This window comes from Capsicum annuum, chromosome 12 (assembly GCF_002878395.1).
Source record: "Capsicum annuum cultivar UCD-10X-F1 chromosome 12, UCD10Xv1.1, whole genome shotgun sequence".
In the NCBI taxonomy this organism is placed as follows: domain Eukaryota; kingdom Viridiplantae; phylum Streptophyta; class Magnoliopsida; order Solanales; family Solanaceae; genus Capsicum; species Capsicum annuum.
Genome location: NC_061122.1, coordinates 127,217,861 through 127,231,291, shown reverse-complemented (window position 1 = coordinate 127,231,291; position 13,431 = coordinate 127,217,861).

Here is a 13,431-nt window from a genome sequence, read left to right as displayed (position 1 = left end):
TGTTGCTTATTCTTGAATTATTAATGAAGTGATATACCTTTGTTTGTTAGTTTAGTGAAGTTAGAGAAGGAGATTTTAGTTAAGGTGGATTGTTGTTTGCTTGAGGTAAGAAAAGAGTTATTGATGGAATTTATTGTGCTAGGAAAGTATAGGTTTTGATAGAAGTACTTAGTGGTTGAGTATTGTTAATTTAGACTTTTCTGAGATTGCAAAAAGAAGTTTAGTTGAAATTTATAGAGCTATGGAAGTAATTTGGGTGTGAATATAGGTAAATAGTAATAATGCGAAGAAGGAGGATGTGTTAACGGATTATGAATAAGATAGGCCATATGATTATGATCGATTATCATTGTGTACTAGTCTTTCTTAATGTTGTGTTCTATAGTTTTGAAGGGAGAATTTTGTGTGAGATTGGGTTATAAATCATGTTTAGCTCTAGACATTAAGTTTGAATAGTTAATGGTTCGGTTGTTGATGCTAGTGATATGGAGGTGATCTAGTAGTCCTAAATAGTGTATGCAAGAGTGTAAGATCATGTGTTCGTAATTAAGTATGATGTAGAGGTGTGCCCAAGGTGCTATGGGGCTGCATTATTTTTCGAGGATTATTGCATATTGTATGGTTAGTAGTAATGTTGAGTTGCTAGGTAGAGAAAGGTTAGTTAGGTAATTTATGATGTTCTTGAAAGCTAAGTTAAGGAGTTATGATTGAAGATGTTAAGCCTTTTAAGTATGATTATTATTCTCAAGGTTTGGGAAAAATATAAGTATAGAAGTGTGATCTTGGTAGGCTATGATTATGTGATTAGAGATGTAGGTATGGTTGCAAATGAGAGTGTAAGTCTTTGATGATGATTATTGAAGCTAGAAAGTTAAGGATAGCATATGGATGGGTTGTTCAAGAATGAAGTCGGTAAGTTCGAAATTAGTTTACTCTTGTGAGTTTAGCATTTATGTATAGATATTTGAATGATGAAATTATGGCTTAATCTCGAGGATATAGAGTAGAACAACATGCTTAGAATACTAGCTTTGACCTAGGGGGAGATGGTTAGTGAAGAACCAAACCAAGTTTTGAGAATTAGATTGTGATACATGTCAATAATGAGTTATGATGAGATAGTGATCCCTTCTTACTCTATAGTATTCCTTGGATTTCAGTCATTAGAACACCAAATCCATCACTTACGTGATAAATCCATGCCACAAGCCTATGCTTATACCTATCATGCATGGTCAAGCCCATTCTCAGCTTCTAGCAAGCATGTAACAGCTTCACTCTGTGATACGAGTTATCTCGCATGAATCTATGAACTCCAGTCTTATGTTGAATAGCTCATGATAAGTATGAACTCATGTTTCAGAGTATGACTAATTTCTAAACTCATGATACTAGTGAAGTACTCATTATATCATGCATGTCCTCAGCTTAGATCTGTTTGATGAATCCATGCCTTTGATATTTTATTCCTCAGGCCTAAGATAAGTTTTAATGTTATGTATTATAGTTTCCGTGCTTCAGGTTCTTATGTGTTAGCCCTTCGGTGACCTCTTCCTATGTTAAGATAGTGGATAAGCAATGGTTTAGATGTGAGAGAGTTGATGACCCTTATTAAGAAAGATTATTTATGCTTTTCTATCTAAGGCTAAAGTGTGAAGTAAGATTGAGGCCAAGTCTTTGATATATGTTAAGGTTAGTTAGAGATCGTGTGTATGTTTCTAAGAATAGTACAAGAAAATTGTTATTGTTAAAGGTTTAGAGATACGCGGAGTATGCCTTTAGGGGCATTTTCCTTAAAGTTATATGTAATTTTAACTGATAGGCTTGAATGTCATGTTGAGTGTAAGATGATGAATGCAATATGCGCTAGTGAATCCATATCAAGAGTTTTGAATTAGTCATTGAAGTGGTAAGGCATGTTATGCTTAGGGTGTGAACTACAAAAAGATATAGAATATTGAACGTTGTGGTTTAGACTAGTATTGTGGTTTGGCATGTTGTATCTTGTGATTTAGAGTTAGGCTTGATCATGGTAAGAGAACTTAGTTTAGTTTAGACCTTAGTAGAAAGATTTCGCAGTGCCAAGATGAGAATTATAAGTTTAATCAAATGAGTATAGTATTTAAGGGGAATAGTATAGTTGAGAGAGCATCTGAGAAGTGATGCTAACAAATCACAATGTTGTATATTAAATAATTATGATTTGCACTGTCTTATTACAATGATAATTAAGGAATTATAAGTTAGAACACAAAGTTGTTTTTATATATACAAAATTGTGAAGGTCCTAATCTATCTAGCTACATTTTCTTTGTAAAGTTGCTTTTATCTCCAAATTATTGATATAATTATAGCTTGACTATGTTAACAATCGAATACTGCTAAAGTAAACATGCCACGACAACTATTATCAAACAAATATATGTTGTAATAATGTACAACTGTATGACAACATTTGCACTTTAATGTTAACGATAGGTTGTTGGTGTATCTAGCTATCGAAATCACTTGATTTATGTAAAGTTACAATTTATAAATAATAAGGTAAAAACATATATTCTTGTAAGTATATAAATTTTGAACTCGTTTTTAAAGTTAAAGTGGGTTCCCTTTTTTTTGTACAAGTTTGTAAAGTTCTTTGATAATATTTCTAACTCCAACCATTATTATGGACGCAAATAAAAACAAGACCATGGATATATGATCTACGTACCTTATAAATTATTTCTTGAATTATATATATATATATATATATATATATATATATATATATAATTCTTTATTATTTCTTCCATTATATATTAGTTTAGTTTACGTGTGTTGCACGTGTATCGAACGTTTAATAATAATCTTGTATAAAAACATTGCTAAAAATTCAATAGAGATAAAAATTAGATTTAAATCGTTTACCTAATTATTTATTCTAGCGATGTAGTTGAAGGTTGATGATCGGGATCAAAATTGAAAGTTGAGTCAACCCTGACTCGAGATGCTGGACCCAGGATCCAACGTTAACTTGAGACCCAACTCTAAACCCTAATTTGAGCCCCGACTCCTAGCATTTGACCCCAATTCGGTATCTTATACTTAAACCGACCCAACCTCAAGTCAAGATCAACTTTTATCATTAACTCGGGTCCAACCACAAAAGAAAAAGTAGGGTCGATCATGACCAGACTCCCAACCCTTGGTCTGACTCCAATCCTGACCTCGACCCGAAATTAACTCTGAGACCCCAACCCAACTCCCGATTATTGGCCCATACTCAAGATCAAACCTTAATCAAGAGTCTAGGTCTATTGAGTCAAGTGTTAAGGTCGGGTCTTATGTTGGGAGTCGAATCCTAAATCAAGAATCCGGGTCGAGTCCCAAGTCAGGAATCAAAGCTAGATAATATGTCGAGAGTCGAGGCTAGTTTTATTTTGGGGTTAGGAGTCAGATTTAGGTCACAAATCGAGAGTCGGAGTTTGTTCCCTCCCCAAGACTGAGGTTTGGGTCATAGGACCTAGGTTGGGAGTTGGATACCAAGTCAGGTGCAAGGTCGAGTCAAGTCCAATGTCAGAAGTCAAGTCTCAAGAGATGAAATCGCGAGTCTATAGTTGAGGTTAGGTTTAGGATCGAGAGTCAAATCAAATGTCAAGAGTCGGGGTCGTGTCCCAAGTAGAGAATTGGGTCAAGATTGGTTCTCAAGTTTGGAGTCGGGGTTAGGTTTAAGTTGAGAGTTAAGGTCATGGTCAAATCTCAAGATTAAACGTGTTAGGTCCAATGTTAGGGCCAGGTATCAGTTTGGGAGTCAAACTCAGGTCCAGATCAAGAGTTGTGGAAATGGGGTCGGGAACGATAGTTTAATCATGAGTTAGTGTCGAGATCGGGTTTGAAAGTTGAGTCCTGGGTCAAGGTCAGATCTCAGATCTCAAATCTCGGGTCAGGATTCAGATCTTTGGTCGGGGTCAAGAGTCAAGTGTTGAGGTTGGGACTTGTATCTCAGATTGCGGTGGGGAGTCGATTCCCATATTGGGTCAGGTAGTCGAGGTCTCAGGTTGGGTCTCATATAATTAATATTTTTGCATGTTATACCTAAATTTTTTTAGGACGATAAATTTTTCTTACCAACCAAACAACAGAAAATAAGTAATAAAATCACTTACTTTTCAAGAAAATATTTTTAGGAAAAACCCCTTCATACGAAACACACCTTATGAATAGATCTAGGCTCTCATAAAATATATTTACTTTGTACTCCGGCAAACTGCATTCATTATATTTAAATTTATGTAATTATTTACTGAATTATATTCGTATTGATATGGAATAATTAATAAAACCTTTTTTGTACAAATATTATACTAAAATATTTAATTAAAGTTATTAAATAAAAAATATATTTCGTACATGAATGTTGATTGTATATACCTAGTTGCCCAAAACAATAAATTGTCTCCTAAAAATTCTCAATATATTAAACTAAAATTTATTTCAATTTTATAATTCTATCGTTTTAAAAACACAAGTCATCATATGTTTTTCTCAATTAATCAATTTCAAGATCTAGATATTAAAGATTCCCTTGTAATGCTTATGTTGAGAGTATAATATTGTATCTTTAATAGGTGAGGCAATATATTATTTCTCCATTCATAGGACCCGGAGCATTATCATGTTGCACTTTCAATTTAATATAGGAAGTTAATGTTTCACCATCATTAAGAATTGTGCATTCTACCTGATCAAACAGCATCAACTACTATGACATTTTCATTTTTTGAGTTAAAATTAAGAGTTTTAGCTCTCCATTAATATGAATAATTAAAAAAAGAACCTTAATTTCTTCGAAAAAAATTAGAAGATTCTTTTCTATCTTGAAATTAAAGCCAAGAATGCAAGCCTCTTGGCAGAAGTTACGGTTGATGGCAGCAAGAGCGTTCATGGTGGGAATTGTATTTACTTTGTGATACTCAACTCTATATCTTTTTCTTATTGTTCGACTCATTTATATTGACTACCTTGTTTAGTACTTTGCAAAATATTGTAATACATGTTTGTAACAATGAATGAATTACACAAATCTTGACCAGTTAGCTGACTGCATCTTCCGCTGCTTTATGTCAATTCGAACAAGTACTTATAAAGTTGGATTTTATTATAAAGTTGAATGTTTCCTTGGCCGTTGTTTAAAATTTCTCAATCAATATGATAATAACAATGAGAGTTGCATGAAAAGTTGTATTGAAAATTATTGCACTGGTGGCAATTTTTCTCTAGGAAAAGCTTAAGAAGAAGCATTAAGTTGCTCTAAGAAATTATGGTCACAAAGTATGTGTCGTTCATGACAAACGATAATACTAGCATGAATATAAATACTTATTTAATGAATCCAACAAAACTATACATACAGATAACTAAAATTTAGTCCACCAAATATAACTTAGAATATTGATTCAAGACAATTATGAAGCAAGATTAGGCGTATCACAAAAAATTGCAGTCATAGGATTTCTATAGCTTTAGTAGGTTGGAACACCATTTAGTCCTATTAATAACGTGTTGCAGTATAGCAAATTCAGATTTTAATCTCTTTAAATCTTACTAACAAATGAATATACCTAACAGAGGCAGTCTTGGGGCTCGTTCCGGGGTAGAGCACTGATAAAAATGTCTCGAGGCATAGGTGCGAGACCTAGTCCTGTGTGGCTTACGCCTTAAGCGCCCGACTGTATGCCCTAAGCACGCCCAATGCCCAACGCCCAACGCTTGGGGCTTGCCTAACAAATCTTAGACAAATTATGTGTTGAATTCTTTAGTTGACATTGTTGACCCTTATAATTTTCTAATAAATAAATAATGCTTAATATTTTTTCATCTATAGAACAAAAAAGATTGAGAATAACTCAAATAACAAATCATTATATTGCTTATTTACTATTTAAAAGCATTGTGAGGGTGAATACCATTAAATATTTCTTTTAAAAATACTTAATTAGCTGAATTTTACAGATGAATATCATTAAATATTTCTTTTAAAAATACTTAATTAGCTGAATTTTACAGCTTCACTAACCATTTGTTTTCATATTATTTTCATACGGCTTAAAATTTTCAAATCTTATCATTGGTCATATGTCTCAAAATAATCACTATTTAAAAATAAATTATTGTGTTTTATTATCTCAAAATTACCGTAAGGGTACTAAGAAAGTTAATTGATTATTTTCTTTTAGAGATGTAAATTGTATAATACTATAGTAATATTTTTTACAAAAATATGATTCTTTTATTATTTGAAAGTTAAGATGTTAGTTGATTTGTATCTCATAGAATTTATTATAGCATTTCTTTATTTATACTTGTAAGATTATATTAGAAGTTTTTTTTATGAGTTTGTTTAATCATGTTTTAATTTATTTTAGCTATTAATTTATTATTTATGTATACACAACTTACTCCTAACCTATTATTACTAAGAGTTGTTTCCGATAGATCATCAACTAAAATAATAATAATAATTAAATGAAATCATACACTTACAAAAAAATAATCAAAAAATTATACTTGTCTGAGATGACCAAATGCTGCAAAAATAAAACAGAAAAAATTAGTTAGATTTGACCAACCCAAGCATTGGTTGATTAGAAACCATAAGTGTTCTACGATGCAAAAAAATAGGAACATAAGTATTTACTATGCAAAAAAACAGAGAAAACTATGTGATGAATGTCATTATAATGTTGTAAAAATAAAAAATTCTTAATTTATAGAAATCGAAAAACCTCTTTAGAAAGAATTTACCTTAATATCTTAGATTCTTCTTTTTCTTTTTTGAAAAAAGTAAAAAATATATTTGGTAGTTTTTTTTTTTATTTAAATTTTAAGATATTAACTTAGTACTTCAAGACTTCTACTATGGCATTAATAGTTGGGTCTACTAATTTTAGAAAAAAAAACAAAGCATAAACCTTACAAAAATCCTACACTTCTACACCTAACATTAATATCGTTCTAACAATGCCACTAACCCCTAAAGTTTTGCATAAAATTAAATTATAACATTTATGACATTATTTGAATTTCAATTATTATATTTTAATAATTAAATGATAATTATTTAAGAGAAATAGTATAAAGACGATTTTGTCTATTATAGAGTCTTTTAGTGAAAGACAAAAAGTTCAAATCACTTTTCTAAGGCTCTTCTCTCTCTCTCTCTCTCTATATATATATATACATATATACATATATACATACTAGTTTAACCGCACATGCCTCACACACGTAATATTTGATTATTTAAAATTAAATAATTTTATCTATTACGAAGATTTTTAATAAAGTATAAAAGTTTCAAAGATTCTTCACACTTTAATATAAAATGTAAACATATGAAGTTTCAAGTGGTTGATGGATTATGACTTTTGCGTTTGTCATGCACTACCCCTTTTTCCTGCTGCCACAGGCTGTGGTATGGTTATTTTTTATTTTTTTTTGTTATATTTAAAATCTTTCCTTGTTTTTAAAGTCAAATTTTTACAAAATCATTGATTACATTCTTATTATGTACTTAAAACTTTTAAAAATTTGATACTTCATAAATTTTTCTTATTCTAACGCTTTTACATTTATTTCTAATTTTTTTAAATCTTCTTAAAATAAAATTTAGTTGATTTAGATATATTAAAATAATGAAAAAAGTATTACTTGTCATCAATTCTGATGACTTCTAATAAAGAAAGGTTCTATCATAAATATATTTAATTAATTTTTAACTTTTAAATATTAGATAAAAAATAGTAAAAAGACGATATTGTCTAAAGCAAAGACTTTTAATGAAGGGCAAAAAGTTAAGGCCCTTCACACTTTTAATATACTAGTCAAGTGTACGTGTGTTGCACGTGTGCTTTTTGTCGAGCTGTCAATTGATATAAAATATTAAAAAATTTTGAAAAATAACAATTGACTTTAAAGACAGAAGATAGTCATGTAAACAAAAATTTATTTTTCAACGTCACATAACAGATAATAATAATAAAAATAACAGATAGTAATAGATCAGAAAATATAATAAAACAACATAATTAAACCTAACCTTTACACAAAAATCACTCAAAGCACAAACGTTCATTTACCACTTGTATTAGGTAGAAAAAACAACATATACTAATAGAACAAAAAGTACAATAATTGAGATATTAGAATAATATAATAAAACCTAACCTTTTACATAAAAAATTTCTCAAAATCAAATCGAACATTCTTCTGCAATATAAACTTGAATGAAACAGAAACTACAATAAAACAATATGATAATTGAGATATTAGAACTATATGATTAAACATAACCTTTAAATAAAAATTCATCAAAACCCAATCGAACACTCATTTATCTACAATGTAGACTCAAAATTGATTAAACTATTCATTCTCCAATAATATAGACTCGAAATTGACGAAACTATTATAGACCGCACATTCAAAGCTCACTGATTAGAATTATAGAAACTCTTTTTTTCATATATATGGTAAAATTTTAATAAAGTTAGAAGTGTTAAATATTTTGATTTCTTACCTAAATCAAATAAGAACTACTTCTAATATTTAGGTCTAATTAGAATTTTTCATCGAAGGAATATAAAAATATTATGATTGATAAAAAGGTTAAAGGAGAATTCCCCTAAAAATAAATCATCCGTATTTTTTTTCAATTTTATTGGCCTTAAATTGGTCTTTATTACATTTAATTAATGGAATTCAACTTTTAAAAAAGGAAAAATTATTAATTAATGGACATTACCCTTTAACATGGATATGTTATAGTTTTCCTCGCTATTGTATTGTTTTTTTTTTTCCTTTTGATGGTTTCTTCTAAAATATGGATATTTCAATAAGTTTCCTGCTTGTAATAACCTACGACAACTATTAACCTTTTTCTTTTCCTTCGTTTTTTTTTTTGTTAAATGTAATTTTATTTTTATACCAAAAATAATTAAATAATAGTAAATGACAAATATATTGCGGAGATTTTTAATGCAGGGCAAAAAGTTCAAATCACTTTTTTAAAGATCTTCACACTTTTAATATATTATATAGATATATAGATATATAGATTATAGATAGGTATATAAATGTGATTTGAATTTTTTGCCTTTATTAAAAGACATTGTAATAGATAAAATTGTTCTTTTACCATTTTTCTCTATTTATTATTTAATTATATTTATAATTTTAACTCCTAAAATATGTAGGTAACTTTGAAGAATATTAAAAACTCTTAAAATATATGGTAAAAAGAAAATATATAGTAAAAGGTAGTAGAAAAAGTGAAGAAATATATGGAAAACTTGGTAAGCAGAATTATTTCGGACTATGCAATTAATAGAATATTAATTCAATCACTTCTATTTTGAATAAAATTTCATTAGTTAGAGCCTGTTTGGATAGGATTAAAAAAGATAGCTTTTTAGCTTAAGTGATCAAAAGCTTAAAATAAGTGATTATAAATTAAGCAAATAAGTGTTTAAATAGAAGTGTTGAAACTGAAAAAAAAGTTGTTGATGTGTTTGGTAAACAAGTGATGTTAAGCACTTTTTTGCTGTTAAAATGACTTAAATGTCCTTAAAGTTGTTAACACCATAAATAAGGTGAATCATTTATAATTTTTAATTCTATAATAAAATTTTTAAACAAACCTCCGATGTAATGATGAATTCTACTAAAGCAAAGAAGAAAGATGAAGAGAAAATTGGAGGGAAGAGATGAAGTAAAGCGGCAAAGAGAAATAACTTTTTAATATATATATATATATTTAAGGGCTACAAGTTTAAGATATTGTTGGAATTGGAGGAAAATATAAGGGATAAAAAGGTAAATATTTTGATCAAATTTAAAAGAATTTTAATCTAAAAAGTAAAAAACTGGGGGTACCCAGCTTCTTACTTTTTTATTCTTTTAATCAATTTTTAGCTTTTTTAAGCACTTTCTAATTTTACCAAACACCTTAAAAAGCTAAAAAAGAGATTAAAAGCTAATTTGACCAGATTTTAATTCTATCCAAACGGGCTCTGAGTATATAAATACTGACCTCCAAACAATTTGAATTTGAATAGGAGACGGTAATAACTTTGTAGCTAAAGGAGGATGTATTGGTGTTGTGATTTAATAATAAAATTTACTATTAATTGTGAAATAAATAAACTCTAACAACAACAACAACAACAATAATGTGAAATGTTTCCGCAATGTTAAATACTCGTGCTAGGAACTGTCCTAAGAAACTATTTCCGCAATGTGAAATGTTTCTTCAGAATTAAACAAGCACTTTCCTAATTAATTAGAGGATATTCAAAATTAAATAAGTCTTCCCTAATTAACCAGATGATACAGGAATCAACAAAATTAATTATAAATCAATAAGTTTTAACTTATAAAATAAATAATAAAATTATTTATTTAAATAAAAATAAAGGATAAAGTAAAGCAAGAATTAGGCAGAGAGGAAAAGAGATATAGAAATTGTTTGTTGGTTGTATTCAAAAACGTAAAATGTCATTGGCTATTTATAGCCATTTTCAAGTTGGTAAAGTTGTAATAACTAAGAAAAGTGCATAGTATTTACTTGGGAAAAAAGCACACATTCCAATTTGGTCCCCAAGTAAATACATACTTGGTTACAAATTGGTCAAGTGGACAAAGTAGGGTCCACATATATTTTAAAATATATTAAAATTTGTTGGATTTATATGGACAAAATGCACTATGTTTGGTGTCTTTTGGACTATGAACCAAATTTATATCGAAAAAAATTAAATTAAAAAATTATTGGTGAAATGTAATATTTCTATGAACCAAATAACCCTTATTGTAAGCCAGAGACTTTATCAATCACATTTTGACCGTAATTTTATTGTTCAACGCGATTTTGCACCAATAGGTCATGCACGTGTCTGGTATTCATGAGAGCTCTAGAGACTAGGCTAAAGTTTCATAGGAACAGCCCATTCCACTACTCATATAGGTAAATTCATCAAGTGTACACTGCTTTAAATTCACCATCCATAAGGACTATGAATTCATTAAGAGTTCATAACTCATCCTTCAGTTTTAGCAGCACTTTAAGCACTCTCAATAAGTGCACAATGTCAATATCGACTTGTTATTACCCATATGAACCTACTTCATGGGATCTCCAATCACATAGGTTGGATTACTATCTCTATTGACAATCATATTGATCTTAACCTCATCTCTTTTGAGTTTTGAAGAATTAATTTTCTTTCTACAAGTTTAGTTAGTAAATCGGCCGAATTCAATTCTGACTTCACATAATCAATGAAATTATTCCATCTCTCAGCAATTACTTTACAACATCATGTCTCAATTACATATATCTACTCTTATAATTGTAAGATTTATTCTTTTGCAATAACAATTGTGGCTTGACAATCACAGTATATAGATACAGGAGGCATCAGATCATCCTTTGTAAAAGAGATATTTGCTAAGAAACTTCTTAGCCACTCAGCATCTGTTCCAGCTAGCTCCAAAGCTACAAACTCTGACTCCATTGTCGATCTGGCAATGATCGTTTGCTTAAATGATTTCCACGACACTGCACCATCACCTAAGGTGAACATATAACCACTAGTGGATTTTGTCTCATCTGAATCAGAGATCCAGTTTGCATCATAATATCCTTCTAAAGTAGAAGGAAATCCACTATATAGGATTTCATAATTCATGGTTCCTCTCAAATATTTCATTAGTCTCATTAATGCAGATCAATGCTCTTTACCGGGGTTATGTGTATATTTACTTAGTCTACACACAACATATGCTATATCAGGTCTAGTAAAATTCATCAAATACATTAGACTCCCAATAATCTGTGCATATTTAGACTAAGCAACTGGGTCACCAATATTCTTTTTAATTTAGAATTAGCATCATAAGGAGTGGCTACAAGAGTTACCTCCCAATATTCAAACTTCTTAAGAAATCTTTTCACATAATGTTCTTGTTATAATATTTTACCATCTTCACTCCTTATAACTTTAATTTCCAACATCATATTCACTTCACCCAAATCTTTCATATCAAAGTTAGTAGACAAAAATAATTTGATACGCTCTATAATATTTAAACATGTACCAAATACAAGCATGTCATCAACATATAAGTAAATTATCACATAATCATCATCTACCACTTTTGTATAAACACACTTATCCACCTCAACAGAAGAAAGGCCATTTTTTTAAGACTTGATCAAATTTCTCATGCCACTATTTAGGAGCTTGTTTAAGGCCATAAAGAGATTTAATTAATTTACAAACTTTACTTTCTGGTCCAGAAATTACAAATCCTTCAGGTTGAACCATATAAATTCCATCTTCTAAATCACCATTTAAGAAAGTTGTTTTTATATCCATTTGGATAAAAAGTTTATGAAATGATGCTAAAGCAATTAATATTCGAATAGAAGAAATTCTTGTTACTGGTGCAAATGTATCAAAATAATTAATATTTTTCTTTTGAGAAAATCCTTTAGCTACTAACCAAGCTTTATATTTATCTATAGATCCATCCGGATTAAATTTCTTTTTGAAAATCCATTTACAACCAATCGATTTTGCACCAGGAGGTAGATTAGTTAAAACCCATATATTATTTTTCATAATTGAATCAAGTTCAATTTTTATTGCCTCTTTTCAAATTTTAGAATCAGAAGAAGATACAGCTTTAAAATAATTTGATGGTTCATTATCAACAAGAAAAGTTTAAAAATCATATTTATAAGAAAAATATTCTTTTTTGGGCCTTTTAATCCTTCTCATATCCTCAACATTAGAGGTAGATTCATTTTCTTTTTTCGTAGGTGCATGAGATATTTTATCACAAAGTGTTTTTTTTTAAAGAATTTAATATTTTTTGTCTCAATAATAGTATTATTATCAAGCACATCACTTTTTAAAACAAGAAATTTATATGCAACACTATGTTCAGCATATCCAATAAGTATGCAATCAGCAGTTTTAAAACCAATTTTTCTCTTTTTAGGTTAAGGTAAAAGAACTTTAGCAAGGCACCCCCATACTTTTAAATATTTCAAATTAGGTTTATAACCTTTTAACAATTCATAAGGAGTTTTACCTGTTCTTTTATGAGGAATTCTATTTTGCAAGTGACATGCAGATAAAATAGCTTCACCCTATAAATTATCAGGTGTATTAGAACTAATTAACATAGAGTCCATCATTTCTTTCAATGTTCTATTTTTCTTTCAGCTACTCCATTAGATTGGGGTGAATAAGATGGAGTTACTTCATGAATAATTTCTTTTTCACAAAAAATATTTAAAAACAAGTATTCACCACCTCTATCAAATCTTATTCTCTTAATTTTTCTACTACGTTGATTTTCAACTTCAGATTTATAAGATAC